At 38.2% G+C, this 23657-nt stretch overlaps 1 protein-coding gene across 1 annotated transcript in view; it reads right to left on the bottom strand.

The window, feature by feature from the left end:
• The window catches only part of PRKN (parkin RBR E3 ubiquitin protein ligase), a 674505-nt gene that overhangs the window by 16560 nt on the left and 634288 nt on the right, over window positions 1-23657 (bottom strand). The gene's annotated exons all lie outside the window — the stretch shown is intronic.

Below are 23657 nucleotides of genomic sequence, written 5' to 3'. Positions count from 1 at the left end.
TTTTATAGAAGAAGGGTGATGGCTGAAAAAAGCTGTTCTGCTGTATAGTGTTTGCTAATGGAAATAGTCTATTCATAGTTCTGAATCAAATGCCTTTTCTATAGGAAACTATTGCTGACTTTGCTAGGGAATGACCACTTTATAAAAGGCCATATGAAATACCATTTTCTAGGAAATTATATCCTTGCCATAGACCTTTACAGGATGGTTTAAGAAATCCATAGAAAGAACATAATGATAGGATACTTAACACAGGGTTTAGGGACCTACCTCTAGACCTTTATTGCATTTTTAGCAGTTGTTCTGGTATTATCCTCCTTAAATAACGTTGTTTTTTACATAAGGCTTCATTGAAAAGTAATGTCTTTTGCAGATAAGTGAAACAATTGTCCCTGGCTCAGTCTGACTGCCTCTGCAACCTAAAGCAGTTCATATGTATCAGGTTTGATGCCTTTTTTTAAGCTCTAAAATGAAGATATCTGACTTGACATGTGTCAAAATCTTTGACCCATCAATGCTGCATTAAATTCTGTGTCCTTGCAGGTAAGGGGAAAAGTCAATAATGCAGAATGGGTCTCTCTGATGCTGTTTTAAAGCTATGCTGTCCTGATGCAACTCCAGACTCTGAAAGATCTCTCAGCGGTAAGCCATTCTGACTGGCATTATAAGCAAGACTGATAAAACAGCCTTGATTTTTAGATACAGAGCTGCAGTCACATGTAATGAATAAAGGATATCAGGAGGACACGACACTAGAACGTTTGTCTGCCAGTAATTCCAGCTTTTGTAATTTCATTTTGAACTCTTTCAAGCTGTATTTTCACTTTTCCAAGAGGCACTGAAAATCATATTTTATTGTCATGCTAAAGAAACTGCCATTTATGAAAAGAAGCATTGTGCAAGACCAAAAGGATAGATCCTGTTATTCAGAAAATCAGGGAAATTTGGAGCAGTGGAGTGGAGTGAGTGTTCTAACTTCCAGAGATATCAAGCCTAATCACTGTTTGCTTTTGTGTCACTTCTCCCTCTATTTTGCCAATGATCTAAAATGCTTTGTTTTACTTCAACCAACACTGACTTGTTAATTCACTCATGGTTGTTAGCAACCAGCTTCACAATAGAGGCACTTTTTTGTGGGGTATATTGTATCGGAGGCTGCATTGTTGTAATAGAGCATAATTTAAATACAACAACGATTTGCAGTGCATTAGTGGTCAAAAGTTTTGGGTGTGTTAAGCTCTGCTCAAGCACATAGAGAGAGGTATTGTCACTTTCCATCTGGATACCTAATGTCTTAAAGACTTGTTATCCCTTAACATATAAGGTTATGCCTGGGTTTAATTGAATTTCCTACTGCGTATCCTACTCTCTTTTTTCCTTTGTGCCTTTATTTCCTTACGAGCACATCTGACTGACAAGATTTGTCTGATAGTGTTTTGTATACACTTGCATTATCACTGCCTTATCACACAATGCCTCAGCTTGCTTTCCTTACTCCAATCTCTCTTTTTCCATGCAAGCACAATTTTAAACCTTTCATAAACATTGTAAAGGGAGAAATAATGAAGAAAGAGAAGAAAAGCAACCAGGACGTATATTTTGCAGAGACATTCTGGCTGGCTAGTTTATGTGGCATTGGTGTTTATTACAATAATAAAATTCATAAGCTCCTGCAGTACTATTTAAGATGTGAAATGCATTTTCTCATTATAGAGGCCATATTTTATATTTGCCTTTGAAATAAATGATCTTCAGTACCAATGTTACCAATGTTTTCCCCACGGGCTTATTGGAAACATTCATGAGTGTATAACTGGGCCTTTCACTAACAATTGTATATCCTGCAAGTGAGTCTGTAAGTGGGCCTGCCACATCCTTGTAATGAAACAAAGCCTGATATTTTTTGTGAGACAGGATACTCTTTTCACATCTTATTAGATAATGGATGAGATGTAGAATCAGTTCTGTGGCAAAGAAACACCCTGGAGGCTGATCGGTTTGTCAGAATAAATAGGCATCTCCCAGCAGAAATGCATTAAACACTCCCTTTTTATGGCAAAGCATGCATCATAAAGAAAAGGCATGTCACTTACAGCAAAGAGCAGTTTGTGATAGTTTTATTCATTTTTTACTTTCCGACATGAGAAATATAATAAATTTTCAGTAACAAAATACAGTTGCAGTAAGCAACCACAAAAATCCTGTCAGTTAACTTGTACTTTATGGCTTCATTAATATTAATACAGTTACTTTGCCCTTGGAAAGGAAAGGATTTGATGTTCAGTCAGGATTTAATACTTCTGCATAAATTTAATGTTAGTAAGTGTTTAAAATTACTGTAAGTAGTGTAATTACTAATAATAGTCACACTTTCTTTTCCTTCTTGTGCCAAAAAAAGACTGGCAGATTGCTGTGATAATATAAACAGCAGATAAACTTTCTATGTCTTTACACATATAGCACTTGCTGTTGTTACCCTTGAAAGATTCTTTGGTTGGAAAACAACCAACACAAAGAATAAATCCCAAACATTCAAACCTACCCCTGCATTAAAAAGAGGATTAGCAGGGAAATCCCCAAAGCACTTAAGGGATTTAGGCACTGGAAATTAATATAACCTGTGTGTGGGCTATTACAGGCTTTTGAATATCTGTAAAAATGTATGAGATAGGCCCAAGCAGAAATCCTAAATCCAGTGACCTCAGAATAGGGGGTATTAAAAACCTCAACAGGGATTCAGATCCTGTTTTTAAAATCCTCCTATTCTTATGATTATTCAAACAAAAGGTAAAGTCAGACCAAACTACGGTAACTTCTGTGGAATTCAAACCCCACAGATGATGTCTGCAGTGATGCAGGGTGGTGAAAATGAAGCTTCAGTCTCAGTTATTCCTGACAACCCATTTATAGTGTTTTAAGTTTGGAAGTGGGAGCAGAATGTAGCCCCCTTTTTTTTTTTTTTTTTTTTTTTTTTTTAATGAAAAGAAAATTAGTTTGTCACTTGCACGCTATGCTGCTTGGTTTTTTAGAAGTAAGATTTTACCATTTCCTTTTCCACAACATTTCAAAGATTTGCTTTTGTTTGGATTAAGCACCACAGCTCTCATTCTCCCCCTTGCCTACTGCAAATGCCTTTTCTTTGGTCTCTGACAGTATCTCCCTTTTATATTGTGCTTATAAATATTACTGTTAAAATTATCTTTTTTCCAACTTCTATAAAATACTCGTATGCCCTGCACAAAGCTTCAAGTTTGAGCTCCCTTCTTTTATTTTAAAGTTGCTCCTCAACTCAGATATTCCTTTTCTTTTTCACCCTCACCTGCTTCCATGTGTTGACACAGCAGAATTCAGGGAAGTTTGCAGTGAGGCAGTCATAGAAAGTTTAGTCCGCAAAACTGTAGGTGCACTGCTAGGGACTCCTCTGCAAGTAAAAACTCAAGCACATACCCAGATTTCATACCAGCCTTCTGCAATCCATGCTGAAATCTGAACTATCATTTCTTCCCTCCTACAGTTACCACTCTTGGCTTTGTACTGAAGACAGACCATGTTTTGGCCTCGGTGTGGTTTGCTCCAAAGCAAACGTTCGCATCCAGATTAAAGGCATCAAGTGAGGAAAGATGCACTCATACCTCTAGTACAGTGTTTCACTGGGTCTTCAAAATCACTTTTAAAATTTGTTTCTAAAATCTACTTTGACTCTTCCTAGTTTCAGCTTCCAGCTTTCAGCTTCCAGCTGCATGTCTCTGCTAAAACAGTCTTTCAGTATCCCATACTTTCTTCCTGTGAAGGTGTTTATGTACTGTAATTAAGATACCTCTGAAGCTTGTTTTACCTAAAGAGAGAAACTCCTAAGCTTCTAACTGGTTAAACCATTCATCCTCCCTCTCTCCTCCAGCCCCAAATCATATTCATTGCACTTTTCTGAGAATTTTTTGTTTTTGTCACTAGTTAAATTTCAATAATCTGCATCATTGCTGTGCTGCATCAGCAAAGTTTTTTTACATACTTCTGAATCACTGTTGAATATTGAATCATGACAAGTTTGCTGACAGTTCCTGTCAAATGCTGCTACCAATACCCTGGTTTGCATAGATTCTTCACAGAAAACACTGCCTTCTGTGATCTGTCAGTTCTTAAACCCTCGTGACCAAAGCACGATGAGGCATCCATACTGCATCTCCCGACAGTGATGAGACAATGCTGCTGCTCAGACCCCTACCACATCAGTTGGAACCCAGTTCACTAAAACCTTTTATTGATATAATATGGTGATGAATTCCTTATCAGAATATTCTCTAGTTTGAAGCCTTACAAAAAGACTTGCAGAAATTGATTTTGTGCAATTACTTTTTCTTATCAAACCTGCAATTTCATCATAGAATGAAATTGGTTTCTTCTGTTATGACCTGTTGTCACTGAGAATATATTGACTTATAACATCTTATAAAAATCTACCTTTCCTCCTTTGATCACCCCTCATTCAGTGGAGGCTGTCTGGACTCCCACTACTGATGAGAATTGTGAAAGTTAAAAGCTACTGAATGCAGGCAGGACCAACATCTTCATCAGTACTGGAGCAAAACTATTATGCAAGCAATGCAAATGTTCTTAAAAACTTTAACTATATGAACAAAGAAAATCAACATGGATCTCCCCACCTTTCATTTAAAATGCAGTGCTTATAACTTTTGCCTTCTTTCTTAGGAAAAAAATAAGTACTTCAAGAAATCAGCCTTCAATGCATCTACTCACACTTCCTTCTAAAATCAAGCTCAACACCAAACCAAAAGAGCACTACATTGTAATTCATGCTAACGCTGAAATAAAGCACAGCTGACAAGTGTTAATTCTATTATTTATTGAGCTGCCAGAAAATGCACTTTAAGTGTGCTCTTGTACTGTGAGAAAGCTATAGAATAGTCTAAAGAGAATCTCAGAGAAGCCATTTGGAACTAAATGGGCATTTTTATGTCTTCAAAACCAGTTTGGTTATATATTAGAAATCAAAGCAAAACAAGCATTCTAAGATACTTGCACAGCTTTGATCACCACAGCATCAGAACATTTTGGAACTGTAAGAAAACCTCTTTCATTGCATGCCAGTGAAGCAACAGAAGGTTGCTATTACTGTTTCAGTGACTGAAGCCTAATTTGTAGAAAACCTGTGCCACATTAAGATCTCTAAAATTTGAGGATCTTAATTCAGCTGATATGCGCACCTAAATGCCACTGAGGATCCACACCAAAGGTCCAAGATCACATAGCAGCACAAAAAGGAGAAGAAGATATTTTCTAGAAGTTTTTAGACATGGGACTCCACCAATAGCCATCTCAGATCATTCCCCTAAAGAGCCACATTCTGGTTTCATACAGTCAAAATTTTACCTAATAGAGGTGTAATCAGTGAAGTACTTCTATGCTTTCCCCCCCTTTCTTTTGTGAATGAAAATATAATGGAGGAGTGTAACTAAGTAGTCACCAACCACACAGAGTATCCTGAGTTCCAATCATCAAATAATTATATGGTATAGAGAACATGTATAGTTGTTTGCTCTTTATCAGAACAACAGGATTTTTTTTACCAGACTTTTTTAACCTGAATAGTGTTTTATTAAGTAGTAGTACAGACAAAACACTGGATAGGTAAAAAAATTAATTATCTTCACCAGTCAACATCAACATCTGGTCAAAAAACTTCCTTGAAAATGTAAAATATTATAAGGCACCAAGTTTAAATCCTAAATGAGCTTTTTTAGTCGAACTATAGGCTTGCTGACTGGAGCAAACATTTATATTGAAAATATAAGCATGCCTTATGGGAAATCAAAGCAATCAGTAAGTGACAAATAGAATGACCCAAACCATCTCTCTATAGTGTTTCCATTTAGAAAAATATGGTTTCCAAATGTACTTTCCAAAGTACAAATTATGTTATAGTGACTGAGAAGTACGTACAATTTTTTAAAAATTTTTTCTTCGAGAAAGTACCCCAGATTTCACAGACAAAGATTTTATCAGGCCACGTGACTTTCAATTAGGACAGGACTTGGATCTTGGTGAGAGTTCAGACCTCCATAAACGCAGACTAAGTATTTTTTACTCTGAAACTATGAACTTTGCTATTTATTTCCACCCAAAGTCAATTAAAACCATCCCCCACCCTCTGTGAAGGTCATAGTCCTTGTCATGCTGCTGCTGTGAACCAGACATCTCAGGTATTGGATTGACTTTGCCTCTGGCACTTTGCTATATCAAGAACCAAGTGCGAGACCATCATCCACACACCCTGTTTTTGGTATTTCTTGTCCTAACAGCAGGAAACTTGAAAAGCAGAATATTTACCATCTGGAGTAGCTATGTTTACTCAGAATTTGTGGCTTTGCCAATTGCCAGCTACAGAAAAACCTGCAAATACTACAATGAAGATAAATGCCACAGTAGAAAAAGCATTCATTTCTAATGACACCAGTTTTATCAGATATAAGGCAATTTGCAAAGCATAGTAGTACTTGCAGAGCAATTTTGGTCTTTTCCCTTATAATAAAGTACACACATTTACTATGCATATTTCAGCTAAAATCAAACTTTTGTGAGAAGCATGACAATCTGTCAAAACATGGGTTCAAAAATACAGCTGCATTCTCTGTTCAGCTCTTGCAATCTAAGGGCAATTTGCCATCAATACCGTAAGAGGCAATTTTCTATAAACATCAAAAGCCTTAAGCATGGGACTGCATTAAGATTTCAATGTTTTCCTTTTGAATCTGAGAGTAAAAGTCTCCTTCCTGACTTCTGCAAAACAACCCATGGGCTCATTTCCTAAGATCTAGATGATGGCATTTACATCTGAAGTCTCTTCAGTGAGTGCTGGCGAGCTTGTGCCTACAGCCAAACATACTGTCTTGGAGCTTGCCTTACATCAGGCAGCATTAACCTAAAAGGTGGGCTGGTTAAACTGACAGCATAAGCTCAAAAAACCTGTCCCAGACCTGCCCAAACCTCATTTGTTGATTTATGTGGATTGGCAATCTTACTTCTGCTTCCCAGCCCCCTTCTTTGTTGCCTTGTAGTCTAAGTGCTGCAAGGGATAGAAAAGAAGGAAAAAAGAGGGTCAGACCCAGGTACTTCTCTCCGAAGTGACTTCGGGCCTCTGTGAGAGAAGAGAGAATTCTCTTTCCAGATTTCTGTACCCATACCTACGCACAAGGTATTACACAATCTTGTTCTTAGCATGTAGGCTAGCACGTGAGACTTACTAGCCCATCCCAGAAAGTAAGAAGAAAAAGCCTACAAAGCAGAGGTAGTAACAAGATTACGTGGTATACTGAAAGCGTGAAAAATTGTTGTTGGTTGTGCTATTATGTGCACATTAGAGAGTCATGTCTTGCTATCACTGAACAATCTACCTGATAGCTGACTACCCAGGCAAACATGAGTTCAAGCACCACACAATTTTCAAAGCAAACCATGGCTTTGGTTGTCAAAAAATGCATGTATGGCCCTGGCAGAGTTGCACAGCTCTAACTGGAAGCACAACAGTATTGTGCCCTGAAGCACTAGGAAGGGATGCCCAGGTAGATGCCAAGCAAACTACTGCTGGAAAAGGAAGCCAGACAAGCTTAAACTAAGTAAGCAGCTGCCTGGAGCAGCAGGCTGCTAAGCCCTGCAAGGCATGCGTGTCCCTGTTACTTACCTGTGCCAGAGCTGTGGACAGCAAGCAGAGAGCAAGGCTTCTGGCTTGTCATGCGACAGGGACTCTGACAAGACCTCAGATGTTAAACATTACTACTTTGAGGAGCTCTTCCTAGCCCCAGAAACAGCTGCTGCCACAGAGTCTGACCCCTCCTTTAGGACCAGCTGTCACAGCTACTCATCTTCCTCTGCTCTTAATTCCTTTGTCCTCTCTGCCTTCTCATTTCTGTGCAGCTGTAGCCTAGACTCTTTCCTTCTTCAGGTGGAAAACCTGATTTTTACTTGCAGGTTGCACTGCTGAGAAGCTTTGGGGTAGCCCTGCTGGAAATCTTACAGCCATAGGGGTAATCTGTAGCTAATGCAGCTGCAGCGAATTCGGGACCTGGGTTACTCTCTCTACACGGTGCTGTATTATGCTGGGTAGAGGTTTCAGCCTGCTTGGGGATGCAGAACAGCGAGATCCCTTACTTCCATCTGCAGTACAGACATGACAAAGGAATTTAATTAAATATTAGGTTCTTGCTGGCCCCACTGGAGAGAAAAAACAATTGTGTATTGACTTAAATCTGTTCCCATTTAAGTAACTTTAGTAACTAGTACAGAGGCCTAATCATATCTATCTAGTGCATAATGTTTAGCAATTTCATGCCTGGATGACTAATAAAATGCAAAGTGGATGCAGGTTAATGTAAGATTTCTACAAATGATTTCCATAATAAATTACAAAGTATTTATATGAGGAAACATTGAAAAAACCCCAATATCATCGCCACCTTATAATTTAATGGAATGTCTTAGAAACCAGATGCAAGGGATAAGGAGATTAGTAATTTATGAATAAGAGGAACAATTCTAAAGCAGTTGGAGATGTAAAATATATTAAATGGGGATTTTAAAAAGACTTTTTGTAATCTAGTACCTGTAATTCCCTGTTTTATATCATAAAAGAATTCAGCATTCCACTTACAACTGATAAAAAGAAAAAAATAAAAGTAAAATAGAAACAAAACTCTGTCATATAATTAGACATAAACCATATTAAAACATATTAAAACAGAAAGTATGTGTCTCTCCCACTTATCATGGTAGAAATCCTCTGTCACTCAGTGGAACAATATAGTATTTACCCCAGATCAGATAAGGTCAGAGCATGAGTCACATTGTAAAGAAATTAAAGCTAGAGTGTATGTTGTCATCACTCAAATGGATACAAAGAAGTAGTGAAATTTTACATGGAAGAAAGCATTAATTTTAGGAACTAGGATGCAAAGAAGGAAAATGATAGTTTTCTTGAGATGCCTTTAGAAAGGGTAAGACAATGCATTTTATAACAAGTATAACTAAGTGGCTATTTTGTCCTGCAGAACATGCAACACTACAACTGCGATGTAAAAACTTGCCTTTTTTTTTTTTTTTTTAAATGAAGTGGTTGAAAGCTACATTAAAATACCACTTCTCCCAGGTTTGAAAAAGATGTTTTGTTGCTGAATGCATATATCAGTTCATAAGGAATGTCATGAGGAATGAATTTTACTGCCTGTGGCTTTTTGCACTTAAAAAGTACAACAAACCTATTTCCATATGATAATACTGCTGCTCTGCATGCATGCCCTGGGCATTTGAGCATCTAGCTGCACATTTATATGTGCAAACAGACCTGGAAATCTGACGGGTTCATTAATGTGGTTCTTGAAATGAACTACTGAACATGCAGCTGGGAAGCTGATGAGAGCTAAGCAATTACCCAGTGCTTAATTCGCACAGAATTGCAACAGAAATCAGGACACTCCCCTCCTTGAACGTTTTTTTAAACATGTCTGACAGAATGAAGGCACCCCACATACGAACTTTTACTCTGTGCCATTCGGACTGTGTTCTTGTAACAATGTGCAAGAAGTACGTATTTTGCTCCTCTCCTGGTTGCCGGAATTGAGCTACCCTAAAAAAGCCCACCCAGCAATATTGAAAACTTCCCGAAGATGGCAGCAGTGACACAGGAATCGACACAAGCTGGCTTGGCTAAGCTTTTGCAGTTGAAAAAGATTCTTAAAAATCCTAGTCAACAGCTATGATCCAGTGCAGGGTTCCTAACAGCTGATACATGCAGAACCAGTCCTGACAAGACAGTCCCATAAAGAAGAAATGGTATTCAGATGCACTGAAACACATAAAAAGGAGCAAGGGGTGCTCCTTGTTTCAAGGGCATTGCATCTTCTCTTGAACCTGGTAACAGCTGATGCCCTGTAAAAAGAACACCCTTCAGAATATGACCACTGAGCAAAGAAAATAGCATAAATAATGTATCTGGGGTAACTGTGGTGCTCTTTTAAGTGTTTTACTGGGTTCATGCTATCTCCTATTTGTAGCACTTGCTTATTCGAACTGTAAACACACATCTAGTTTATGTACTAGGGAGAGCATAAAATAATGAACAGATTTGTGCGTCTCTGTGTTCTCAGGAAATGCCCAGCTTCTGCAGAAGGGTCCAGTGAGCGTGCCTTCCCTCTTAGTGACCAGATTAAAGGCATTAGGATTTCCCTGAGAGAAATTTTGTTTGCTTGGGTTTTTTTTTTTTTTCCAAGGGAAGAGGGTAAAAAATGACCTCAAGTCTTCATTCTACTTCTAATTTATGTTTGTCTTAGGAAGGAGTGAATCTTTTAAAATTAGGGCATAATCTACAATCATCAAATCCAATCCATGTGCTCTCCAAAGACCAGTGCTACTCAGTTCAACAGCTGCTGCTTTCAAATTCTGAGTGTGAATAGTACTTCACTGGAAATACCAAAAATACCCACAGACCAAACCAATGAACCAACCAACAACTCCCTCCCCAACCAACCCACAAACAAACAGAAACCCCAAAACACAAACCACCACCACCACCACCAAAAAAATAAAACAAACAAACAAACAAACATGAGAGGATTCTAATTGGAGGTGTCTCTACGTCTGAATATTGACACTGAAAAACCCTGAGGGACTTTGGACAAATTTCAAAGACAGATCAAGACTTGGTATTAAGCCTCAGTCTAAAATTAGATGTAGACAGACCTTGGAACTCCACCAATTCCAAGCTCTGAAGGATGGTTTCACACCAAGGATTTACAATTCAAATTAATCTGAAAGGGGAATAAACTAAAATAATTATTGTTTAGAAGGGAGAAAGAAAGTGCAAGAATTTCTTAAAACCATCGTATTTGGTTGTTCTGAATGGAGGATAATCTTTGTGAAATGTTCTATAAACACTTCTGGAGAAAGCATTGGAATAATGATGAGAATACCATGCTTCATCTTTCAAGGAACAAAAGCAGATGCTTCCTAAAAAAAGCCCTAATCAAAAAACAGTGATAGCTAGACTGGTTTATGCCAGGAATCCCCTGTCACAATGCAGAGCTCCCATTAAGGAAACCTCAATTTCTGTAGCTTCTTTTTAGTGCAAAGCCTAGCTGTGTGATTTCAAGTACTTCTCTTTTGAAACAGGGATATTTTTTCAAACTTACAGTATCTGTGCTAATTGTATTCACAGTGTATATACCAAGTCAATAATGTGACTTCTTGTCTGACCTTTCAAATGAATTCTTTTCTGGTTTGTTGATCCTAGACATTACTGTAAAGTAATTATACAAACTACTAAAAAATGATCCCTGAAATATGAGCCCAGAACATTGCCTGTTTTACAGGAAATACAGTTTGGCACTTGTCTCAGCACCATTTTGAAGAACCACAAAAACATTTTATTGCAAAAGAAACTGCATTAAGATTCTGAATACATATACATGTGTATAAAACCTGCAAATATTGTCCTGTATCAGCATGTACTGTATCAGCATATCAGCATACACAAGATCCTTGTCTACAAAAGATATCCTCCATAAATATTTCATGTTTATCAATATAATTTTACCACTCAGAAATTTTCTTACTTTTCTTTGGATTTTTGACATCCACAAATCACCCAAGAAGCACTACATCCCTCTAGTTGCCTGGGAGGCAACACAGCAAGCCACAAGCAATCTAGAAGGTTTCTGGAGTGCATTGATGACAATTCCTTGACACAAAGGATGGAGGAGCCAACAAGGGGACATGGTCTGCTGTACTTCCACCAAGGAAGAACTAGGCGCATATGTGAAGACTGGAGGCAGCCTAGGCTGTAGTAACCCTGAATTGATGGAGTTTGGAATCTTGAGAGGAGGGGACAAGGCAAAAAGCAGGACCATAAACCTGGACTCCAGGAGAACCTACTTTGGCCTATTTTGGGCCAAAGAGTGTCCTCGTAGGTGGCACTGGAGAAAACAAGGGTCATGGACAGTGGCTGAGGTTCAAGGATCACCTTGTCCAGCTCAACAGTGGTCCATCCTGACCATCAGGAAGTCAACTAAAAATAGTAGGAGACCCGCTTGATGAGTAAGAAGCTCCTGACAAAATTCAGACATAAAAATGAAGCCTGCAAGAGGTTGGAGCAAGGATCCAGAAGGACTATAAAGACATTATTCAAATGTGAGCTTAGGAAAGCCAAAACCCACCTGGACTCGAATCTGGTAAGGGGCACAAAAGGTATCAAGGATTTCTGCAAGTACATCAGCAACAAAAGGAAGACCAAGGAAATGTTGTCTTGCTGAGGAGCTGGGCATGGAATTTGGTGAGAAAGTATATGGAAAAAGCCAGTGCAGTAAGAAAAGTAGATGCAACCCTTAAATCCCAAGGAAAAGGAGATGTGCATCTGCATGTGCCTGAGTACAGAAGGATGACTCCGGCCTGGAACTTCTGAATAACATGGGAGTACAGCAGGCCTCTGTATAAAAACAGTTTATGATTGACTAAAAAAATACCCATGAAACAGTCTTGGTTCAAAAGACCCACTGCAAGAAGACAAATCTAACATAGTGCATTCAAAAACCAGCGCTGGCTGAAACAAAGTTTGCCTGAAATCTAGGAAAGCATGAACCAGGCCCTCCAAGTACCTATAGGACATCCCTGTGCCCGCCAGCAGGTCTTGTTCTCAGAACTCTGAACTGGTACTTTTTTAGTTTCTGGAATTGATGGCTGCAATGCAAATTATCTAGGTGTTTAGAATAAGCATGCATGGCTGAAGAATTCTTCCTCCATGTACTGCTTCTAAGAAACCAATGTGATAGGGCTTATTGTTTGTTTTTAATAAGAAAGGGAGTTGAAGAATTCATCTTATGTGATAATTAGATTGTGGCGGGATGATCTGATTATATGTGAAATTTCTTGTTATCATGGCCAGTTCTTGGGCTTATGCAAATGGGCATGACTTCATTTTCTCCAGTGGAGCTACATTAATTTACAGCTGCTCAGGATCAGAGGCTACCTGCCTGTTTCTGACACCTAGGATGTGAATTCATATGGCTGTATGGCATCAAGATTCACTAGTCAAGCACATCACATACCTAAATATTTCTCATTTGACATATGGTGCTGCAGTAATGCACCTCCTCCTGGGCTCCCCCCCCTATCATTACTCTTCTTATTCATTCCATCCAAATTCATTCTTTCCTTCAATTTCTCTAGCTACATTTACATCTTGACTCTCTTGATTGCATTCCTGAAACAAAATTGAAGCTATTCACTATCTTTCTCTTATTTTTCTCCCATACTTTTAAAAACCTTTTGTCTTAAAGGTATTGAAATCGCTATTTTTTTAAAAAAAAATTCCCTCTCTCCCAGTACATTCATTTTCCTTTTGTTAATATGTTAATACCTAGAATCATTACTCTTCTCACATTGCTCCTGGAGATAGAAAGAACCTCATAATTGCTGCTAAAACTTCATAAAAACAATAATACAACTACAACAATGCTAACAATATATATCTTGCCACTATACCAACAACAAAGAACAGTACTACTGTCAAACACAAGGTGTGTCATCCCTTCCTCTCATCCCCTTCCCTGCTCTCGAAAGACTTGGAAGTAGCCACACCTGGAAGCCTTCCAGCCATGAAGGCACCTGACTTTGGTGGATTCATGCAATAGGAACAAAAAGGTATGTGTTTGGAGACGCTCGCCCTTTCTGCCTCCCGGGGTACATCCTTCAGGCATTCTATGCAAATGAGCAAATGGTAATTAGGGTAGCACGAGCCAAATTCTGTATTCAGGACCCGCATAGAAAGCAGATAATTAATCAAGGGGGAAAAAAACGGAAGAAACTTTGCTTTTTTTTAATATATTATTCAGATTTAACTGATCCTGAGGAAATTATTAATGTGTGTCTAATCCCCACTACTTAAGCATACACGTGGTTGTATTCTGTTGCTACTCATGGTATTTTGGGTATTTTTTGGGGGAGGTTTTTTTTTTTTTTTTGTACAAATCAAAGGAAAAGTAACATACCCCTGGGTCACTCATAAAAAGAAATGCATCGTTATCCTTGAAATAATTATAATCCAGGGGGAAAATGTTGTAATTTTTAATCTTTTCCCCTCAAAATTCAAATTCCGTTGCAATTGGGAGTTTAATGCAAAGACATGAGAAAATAGCCACAATTAGTGTATGACCCCACTGTATTTTTATTCTATGGCTTCAAAGATAATTTGCCAGCTCACACAGAAAACAAAAAAAAAAGGTTACTTTTGCAAACTATCTTAGAAACACTCAACAATAATGACCAAACCGCTACAGCTCTCAGTCGTCTTACTGGTGTATTTGTGGGCTATTACTGTAGCTTATTGATAAATAAGGATCAATAAGAAAACCTTGTTTGGGATCTTCCGATGTCTAACCTTTGCGTAGTCAACTGGGTGCCACAATCTCTTTCCAATTTCCATCTTATTTTTTGATACATAAGAGGTTGGAAATTTTCTGTAAGCAGCAAAACAGAAAGGCAAAACATGCCTGCTTGTACTGAAGTGGCAAAATCACATTTGTCAAATGGAGATGGACTTTAATTTGCTCCTGTAAGTTGTGATATCTGTTATTTTCCCGCTGGAGAATGAAATGTGCATCATTTGTCTCAGCTGCTTTATGAGAAAATTGTAGTTCATGAAAACCTGGGAGGTATTAACGGGAAAAGGATGCAATTTGACTTACAGTTCAAGTTATCTCTATTTTCCATTAAGAGAGAGTGCTATGCTTTTAAATTAAAAATGGTCCAAAGCTACAAAATTCAAGGTTTGCATCAACATTTTGTTCAGTCTCATGTTTGAGGAACAAGTTGGAAATTAATCCCAAATTTAGGTTCAGCTCATTTTATACAGCCTCTGATTGTGGGCCCTTGAGGAGCCAGAGTCCACTTTCAGGACTTTGTTAAATGCTCGTCACTTGTTAAGATAAGATTCAAAAGTCAAAGTTAACAACTATTTGCTCTAGCCTGTCCACCATCCTGGATGCTTGAACTATCTACCTGTCTGCTCAGTACACACAAACACACACCCACCCCTGCAGAATTACATGACAGCCCCTGTTCTTAATGAGACACATTCAAAAACTTCCAAGGGGAAACAACTTTACAAGATGCAAGCCAATGATTTTCTGTATTTATAGCATGTATATACCACCAAAACTCAACAGATTAAAAAAAACCGAATTTGAAGTCGAGGAATAATGCACACATTTGCTATTTTTTGAAAAGCCTTCCTCTAAAGAAAAGGAATTTCTCTGATTTTTGACAGATGCTGCTGCTGCTGTGGGATCCAATTAGATGTTTTGTCTTGCATAATGAGTGCTAAAGATATATACACATGGCATTACACAAGGAATTAAGATGTATAATTGCATAATGGCTGCTAGGGATGCATACACATGGCATTACACAAGGAATTAAGATGTATAATTCTTAATGAGAGCGATGTCTAATGCCTGAGAGTAGCAGGCTAGACATTAGGTCCCCATTAAGAATAGGCTTAATTTAAAGCGTTTGAATAGTCTCACTCAAATCGATCTCAAGTATAAGCGGATGTTTAAGCAAATTTTTTCATTAGGACTTTACTCCTAATGCACAGCACATTTATTTCATTCAGATTTTCTAAGAGCTTGTATTATAAATACATAAAGCCAAGCAACTAAAATACATGATTACCTATATGAAGCCTTCCAAACATGTCATTGCCTGACAACTGACGAGTCAACCTACAGCCAGTCTTTGTAAATCTTGTTTTATTCATGCCTTCTCTACTGAATTTCTTTCTTAAACAAGAAAGTAACTTGACATACTGGCAGTGTTATTGGGTGTTTCTTTTGGGCTGTTTCAGCCCACTAGCAGCTCTGCACTCAAAATGTGTGCACACTCGTACAGGTTTTCAAAGGAAACTGGTGTTTATGCCTATCCCTTCCCTGACTTTGGAGTGAGTGCCTTCCCGTTACACACATCCGACGTACGACGGATGCACATCTCAGCACTGAACTGGAGACGATGGCAGAGCTGTGGGCACACAGGAGCAGCACTCCTGCTAAGGCCCTGGCAGTATCCTTGTCCATCAGCCACACAAACTGTGAGGTGTGCTGCTCTGAGATAACACATGCCTTGTGGGCGCTGAGGAGTGGGAGGCAGAGGCAAATGCTTTTAGTGACCCGCCAGTGTTATCTTGCTGCAGCATACACACCTTAGGATATCCTATGGAATTATAAAATAGCCCCAAACTCAGAGAAAATTATTATTTTTTTAAAATTTAACAACAAAATGAAAGAAATGAGGTGCATTATAATTAAATGGCCAGTAAAGAGCAAATAGCTAATGAAGTGTTTCATTTCTGGATTGCTGAGGAGAACAATAAACAGGGACACAGGTGAATGAAACAAAATGTCACAGACATTCTACGTGCTACTCAAGCATAGCAATTTCCCCAAAAGGTCCTTCATTAAAACAAGAATGAAGTAATGGAAGAGATAGTTTGGAAAGTTGTTTTTCTCTTTTTTTTTCATCCACCTTAATATTTCTCAAGACAAACTTCTATTTGTAATTCTGATTGGGATTTGAAATGCCAGGCTTACTCTACTGATCATACCACAGCCCCATATAGACACAAATTTTGCTGCCAGCAATTTAATTCAAATATTTACATCTATATCTATATCTATATCTATAACTATATCTATATCTATAACTATATCTATATCTATCTATATGTCTGTAACTAGAATAATTTAGTGTTTCCAATTAAACAAATATAGTGGGTTCAAGCTTTCTAGAAAATATGGTATCTTTTTCTAAAGAATTCTCACATGCTATCATTACTGTTCATTTATCAAACAACAGTAAGTAATGTACCAATTTGCTTGAAAATCTTGCAACCCTACACGATGTTTTAGCAAGAATCATGGTCGATTCTGGATTTACAGTCTTTTGCATTTAAAGGAAAAAAAAAAAAAAAGGCCAGTTCAGCTTCTTTGAAGCCTTTCAGTAATGCTATTAATGAAATTTCTGAATTTCATTCTTTGAAAACAGAAAATGCTTTCTAATTCTGTTGGACAGTCACTTACAGATAAGACTGGTGGGAAACTTGTCCAGACAGTCACAAAGAACACCAGTCCTCTTTGTCCTGTGAGTACATATTGGTTTTGTCTAGCATAACAGTCCGAATATTGATTGCAAATCAACTTTTAAAAATATCTCAGCAGAAGACTTGTTTTAGTGCCCTCTTGAAGCAGTGAGTTCCACACTAGTGAAGTGCATCACATTCAAGTGTGAGTTTCTCTTGTGGTTTTTTTTTTTCTCCTGTAATGGTCATATAAGACCCATATGATGGACTAAAATACAGCTTTGACACAAAAGCAGATGAATGAACAAATGCCTCAAAATTCAAGCAGCATAACGTCAAGCCTGTACACTGTAAGAATTATTTAAGATGTTATTTTAACTGTAAAGATACATTATAAATCCACACCTGATATTTCTCCAGTTATTTGACATAAATAAATATGACATATGCTGAGATGTAGTGTCCTGTTCAAGGGCAAGCTCTTTGGAGACAGTTAATATCTTTTGCTGGACCAGTTGTTACAGGTAGAATATTGATTTTGGCTGTTGGATGTATACTGCGTTATTCAATTTCATCCAAACCCAAAAATGTCTCCATTTTAAGAGCTCCCTGGAATAGAAGAAATTAAAGGAGCTTTTCTATGAGCATTAGCAATCAAGAAGAAAGTTTTGCAGACATTTGTATAATGAGTTTGAGAGATGATATGGATTTGAGAGATGATATGGATGTTTAATCAGGCTTGAGGTTATAAAGCAGCTCAGGACACTTGAAAATTCTCTTTTTCTCTTCAATCCCACTACCTATTGATAAAATTTGTAGAAATATAATGGGTAACACACGGTTAAAATTGGCCCCATAGGTAACCAAGTTCCTAAGGGGGTGTGAAAGATCAGCAAAGACACAGAAACAGTGATGTTCCATGAGGATAATTTCCATACAAAAACAGGATTAAAAAAGTGAGCTCATCTCACACTGACAGGCAAAGTCTGCTGATAAAGACGGAAGAGGAACACGGAACAGATACACAGTGATGAAAACAGGGTAAGCTCTCACAGAGTAGAGAACAGAGTGACATGTCCCATTGTTAAACTGCTCCTCTTTGTGCTCTACATATCATTTTCTTTCGTGCTCCTGTAAGTCTCTAACCCTTTTTCTGCTGTGTGTTCTGAAAGGAAGAGAGATATCTTTTAAAGGCCTCAATAGGTTTTTGGTAACCTATTTTATGTGATCATTAGCCTTCATTATGTTTCCATCATCTGATTTTCACATTACTGAGCTTCATTTTTTGCTCTCTCTGACTGTAAAAAAAGAAATGCAGGTTAGCTTTCTGTATGCTAAACCCAAACACTTTCAATAGATTACTCTGAAGGTGTTCTTTTCTTTTTTTTTTTTTTCCATTAAAAGAAAACTTCATATTTTCCAACAATTCAGTGCTGAACTGTTTGAAATTTATCATATTTTTGGTTGTTCTGCTTTGTTCCTTTGTTTCAAGAGCAATTACACCCGGAGGAGCAGGACACAATAGGAGTTATAGCATTTTTGATACAACGTAAGTGGTGCCTTATGTAACAAGACCATTCCCTTCCAGGCTTTGCTTTACTTTGTTTACCCCAGTAATACAATCCAGCATCTGATTTGCTTTCAGCACTGCAGCTGTGTTTTAGTCCAAAGGCTTTAGGGACTTTTCTATAAACAACTCCCAAATCTCTCTCATATCAAATAATCCCCATTCTGTTCTGGGAAGGATTTTTTTTTTTTTCTGTGAGTGCTGATTAACAAGGTAGCTGAGTAGAAGTTGTTTCCTTTCAACCTTCCTACCAATTAATGCACGATAAGACTCTAACACAGTGCTTGCAACGTTATTGCTACTTACAAGAGAGAGAATTTTGATATCATTAGGAAATGTGAGCTCATGGGCAAAACCTATCAAGAAAAAGCCAGAAGAAAGCTAAATATAGGCTCATTCTCATGGCATTATCAGCTAGCGGTAATTCACGAATCATCTATGTCTATTTAATACTATGAGAGCTCATAACTTATGTTGATCCTCCCCCAGAGATGACAAAACAATAACATTTTAAAGGTATTTGTTTTATGGTTTCTTGATTAATGAGGCTTTGAGCTGATTCACTACTACACTCACTGCAGCAGAGGGTATTGGCAAGTATACATGATGCAAGGGCAAACAGATTGACACATCAAACATAACCCATTTACCACACACATAAAATGCACAGTCAATAAATATCCTAGGACAGAACTGTAGAATGATTTCCATATTACGTGCACAACAGAGGGTACAAACGCGTGCACTATTCGTAGCTGTACTCACAGCAATGTCCTGCTTTCCTTAAGAACATTCAGAATGGAGAAGAGGAAAGCCACATTTTGCCCTGTCATGGTTGCTGCCCGCTGGGTCCTGTGCTGCCCTCCCAGGGGAGCAAGAACTTGCTCACCCCCCCAGCACACATGGGTGCAGGGCAAACTCTGGGAGTAGAGTGGCACAGGGAGTGAGACCTGGCAGCTAGGATATGAATACAGGGTGGGAATATCCCAGGAGGCACTGGGGACTTATATGAAGAAGGGAGCAAATTCACAGCTAAGTCCTCACAGATAGCTGATGAGTTCTTAAAGATCTGGAGGACTCTCTGCAAGGCTGCTGCAGCCTAAAAAGCCACTAACACTTGATGGGCTGGAAAGCAAAATGGAAGTAATGGCACACTTGGAATGACACACTGAAAAATTTATCTTATCCCAAATATATTTGTCTTAGCCACTGACTTTTGTATGTTTAAAATTATTGCATCATTCCAGTTCAGTATAAGAGATATAAATATGCATATATAGTTCTGAGTGTACATGTGTGTATACATAAATATAAAGAGTATATGTAGTATTTGGTTTAGTATGTTTTTAATAAAATCTTTCCAAAAGTGGAAAATTCTTTCCTGGTTTTTTTTTTTTTTTTTTTCCCAAGCATGCTTTTCTTTTTAAGAAAAAGTGGGCCAGTTCAGTGTTACAGCTTCTGGATGGTTGGAGGTCCTGCTGTAACATACAGTAAGAATTCATTACTGTCCAGTTAGGATAAATACCTGTAGGGTTCAAAAGATAAGTCAATTAGGACTCTTTCCTGTAATTACTATTTTATAATGATTAATCTCCACTGTGTTTGTCTTTCAGTCTCTTTGTGTGAATCATCTTTAAAGTAAATAAATGAATTATATTGAAACGAAGCCTAATCATGGGGGAGAAGTTTTCACATCTTCTGAACAGCATGAAGCCATTTATTAAAACTGAATTAACCTCTAGGATTATGCAATCCCTTTAGATATGTATTTAAAAAGGGTTTTGTGAAGGAAATCCTGTGGCTTAAAGTACAGCAGCTGAGATCCATCTGCAAAAAACTGAGAGTGAGATGCCCTGCAGCAGGTCTTACCCAGGGTCCAAAGCCTGTCTAGTTCTGTCTCCCACACAAGCTTCCCCATTTCAGTGATACATGTCTTCAGAGATCCAAAGACTTACTGATGAGAGAGAAGTATGAGAGGAAGTCCTGGCAAAAGAAAGGCTTCCGCCTCCTGACTGTGCAGACATCCTCAGCCCAACATTTATCAGTCTTTCAGAAGTGTAGCTGGGTTCCCAGTAAAGGACTGTAAAAAGGTAGTGCCTTCAAATGCTTTTCTAGTCTGCTTTTTCTATACAAAGGAACAGCGTTGGTGTGTACTTCAGGCTAGATCCAATAAAGGATGTGGGTGCACAGAAGTTAAATACTGCAGTATTTAATGTCCCAGAATGAAATACTGACACTTGCTCAGGAACAGCAATCTGATATAGGTGTTTAAGAGCAGCACAGAGAGGCCTACACAAAAAACAAATAGGTGGTATTTTGCACGCAGACACAACACAGAGAATAAAAGCCCAACAGGCAGCCAGTTTTTGCAGTAAAAATGTGGAGTACAGAGAGTGGAGCTCCCTGGCGATGCTTGCCAGGAGCTGCTGTTTGTCACCCTGCCAGGAGTCTGCAGCAAGGTGAAAAAGTTTCCAGATGATGGTGCATTATTTAGAGGCAGAGATGAAAGCTGATTGTAAAGACCTGTAGAATCTTATAAGATTGGATGATAAAGTGGTGAGTTAAATTCATTGTAGGGTTTTGTGGTTATGTACTCTGATTAGTACCGGATTCAGCAGGTATCAAACAAAAATAGTGGGAGTGAAATTCAAAGGAGCTGCCCAGAAGGAAGCAGTTCCTCATGCCATGCACAATGTTTGTGGACCTTAGTGCCAAAGGATGTTACACAAGCTGAAAATCTACACCTTTCCAAGAGAACCTGCTCAAGAGCACAGCAGACAAATGCAAAGGAAGTAATTACAGACACATATGTCTCGGGAAGTATCCTAGTTAACTGGAGACGGATAAATGTAAAAGCATCACACTTCTTATCCTACTCTGTCCTATGGACTTGCATATGGCTACTCCTGGTGACACCAGAGCTGGCACAGTGTGGCCGTTCTGCCTCTGCCCAGTGCAGAGTCCAGCTGTGCCAGTGCTTGGCCTGGGACAGGGGTGCTGCTGGGCAGGTGAGACTCCGTGAGGCCACATGAACTGCCCAGGGTGGCACAGGCAGGGCCCCTGGAACACTGGCTGCAATTCGCTGTCAGACAAATTTAGAATTGGGCGTTATTGTGGTTCTGGTACCAGGACAGTGGTGCTAGCATTGGTACCACCACAGCTGCTGCCAACAGGCTCTGGCAGTAGGAACTTGTTGGGCAGTAGCGCCAAAAATGAGGTCCTGTGACAGCTATACCAGGTGATTGCAGGAGCTACAGTGCAGCAAGGCTCCACCCTGCAGCTTATTGTGGTGAGGGTCACCTCAAGGCCAGAAGCAACTCAAAATGGAGAGAATGCCTCATTCCTTTACATTTACACTAAACTGCATTTTCCGTGATGCCCCTGCTGGAGAAGCAGCTCAGAAACTCATTCCTTGTATATGAGATGCTGACTACATAGAAACAGATCTGGCACTACATAAAGCAATGAAAAACTCTATATGGAATGAGAATTTAAAATCAAATTTAAAATGCAAGGCTTCAAAACCAATTCTTCTCCCCAGTCTCTTATAAGTTATACAGCCTTCAGTATAAGCTTAAAGAAACAGCAGTTCTTGACAGCAGTTAACCTCTTTTTTCATTACTGGGTCTCTCCCAGTTCCTTCAGATCAATAACGTTCCTATGTATCTTTATAAATTTGAGTAGCAGAAGTTGACCCCATCTTGCTTTTCTGCTGAAAAGTAGAAGCAAAAAGTATTTTAATGGATATTTGAAACAGGGAGATTAAATTCTCTCTTAGTTATACCATGAACAAAAGGCAAGAGAGAATGCTATATAACTTGGGACAGTTTTTACCCTTGAATTTCTTCAGATCACACATATTTTTGTAATTTCTTTTTACATTGCTTTTTGCAATCCTGAGAGTTTCTTAATGTGAACTGACTAGGTTAAAAGGTGCCTATACTTCATAACCTATTAAAAAATACCCCTCTTGACTTTATAAAACTGACATTGCTTTTATATTTTGCCGCTTACTTTTAGAAACAGCTAGGGTAATTGAATGAGGCAAGCCACATCTACTCTCCTATCCAGTAAGTTTCAAACCAAAATTTAATTCAAGATTTTTATACCAACACTGAACTTTTCCTTCAGTGCTCTAAGGACTAATGTGGAAGTTAAAGTAAACAGACTGTTCACTGATCAATGGATATTTTAAAAGAACAATAGCACAAGGGAAAATGTATATTGATTTTAAGATACTTCACATATTGATTTTACATTTATAATCTGAGCAAGCTTACTCTAATAATTTTCTTTTAAAATTAAGTTATACTTTATATAAGTATTTTCTCTATAGATACTTCTCAAATGGAGCAAATCAGGTTAGTTATGTATGTATGCCCTCATCTTTTTAAGTTTTGTAGAAACTTTGTCACAGTGAATAGAATTATAAAAAGCCTATTTCCCAAGCTAGCTAACACTTGTATACATCATTAACTATAAATACAGGTAAATGTACACCAGCTGAATTTTTTAACTACTCAGACAGTCAAGTAAAAATGCAAGTTGCTACTGAATTATTTAAAACCTGATTACTTTTTAGAGGATGACAAGGAAACAAATGCAACGCTTTGGTCTCCTTTTACTAGGGACATCAGAAGAACCCAGCATATCTTTCCAAAGACAATAGAAGAGTTTTTCACAAGATGTTGACAGAGTCAGACAGCATACACAGATTTGCAACTAAATTTGGTTTACTACTAGGGATTCTTTAATGTGTGGAAGCCATTCTGACTCCTATTTTTTTGAGCTCTATGTTTTCTTCTGCAAGTAACACATCCGTGAAATTATTGTTGTTTTTTGCTTATTATTATTACTACTATTAATTTTGTTGAAATAATAGTGCTCTAACGTCAGTTGTTGACTAGTACTTGCATAATCATCTCCAGGGTAGCTAACAGTAGCCTGAAACACTCACAT

This window comes from Sylvia atricapilla, chromosome 3 (genome assembly GCF_009819655.1).
Source record: "Sylvia atricapilla isolate bSylAtr1 chromosome 3, bSylAtr1.pri, whole genome shotgun sequence".
NCBI classification, from domain to species: Eukaryota; Metazoa; Chordata; class Aves; order Passeriformes; family Sylviidae; genus Sylvia; species Sylvia atricapilla.
This window is presented reverse-complemented; position numbering and strand designations above follow the sequence as displayed.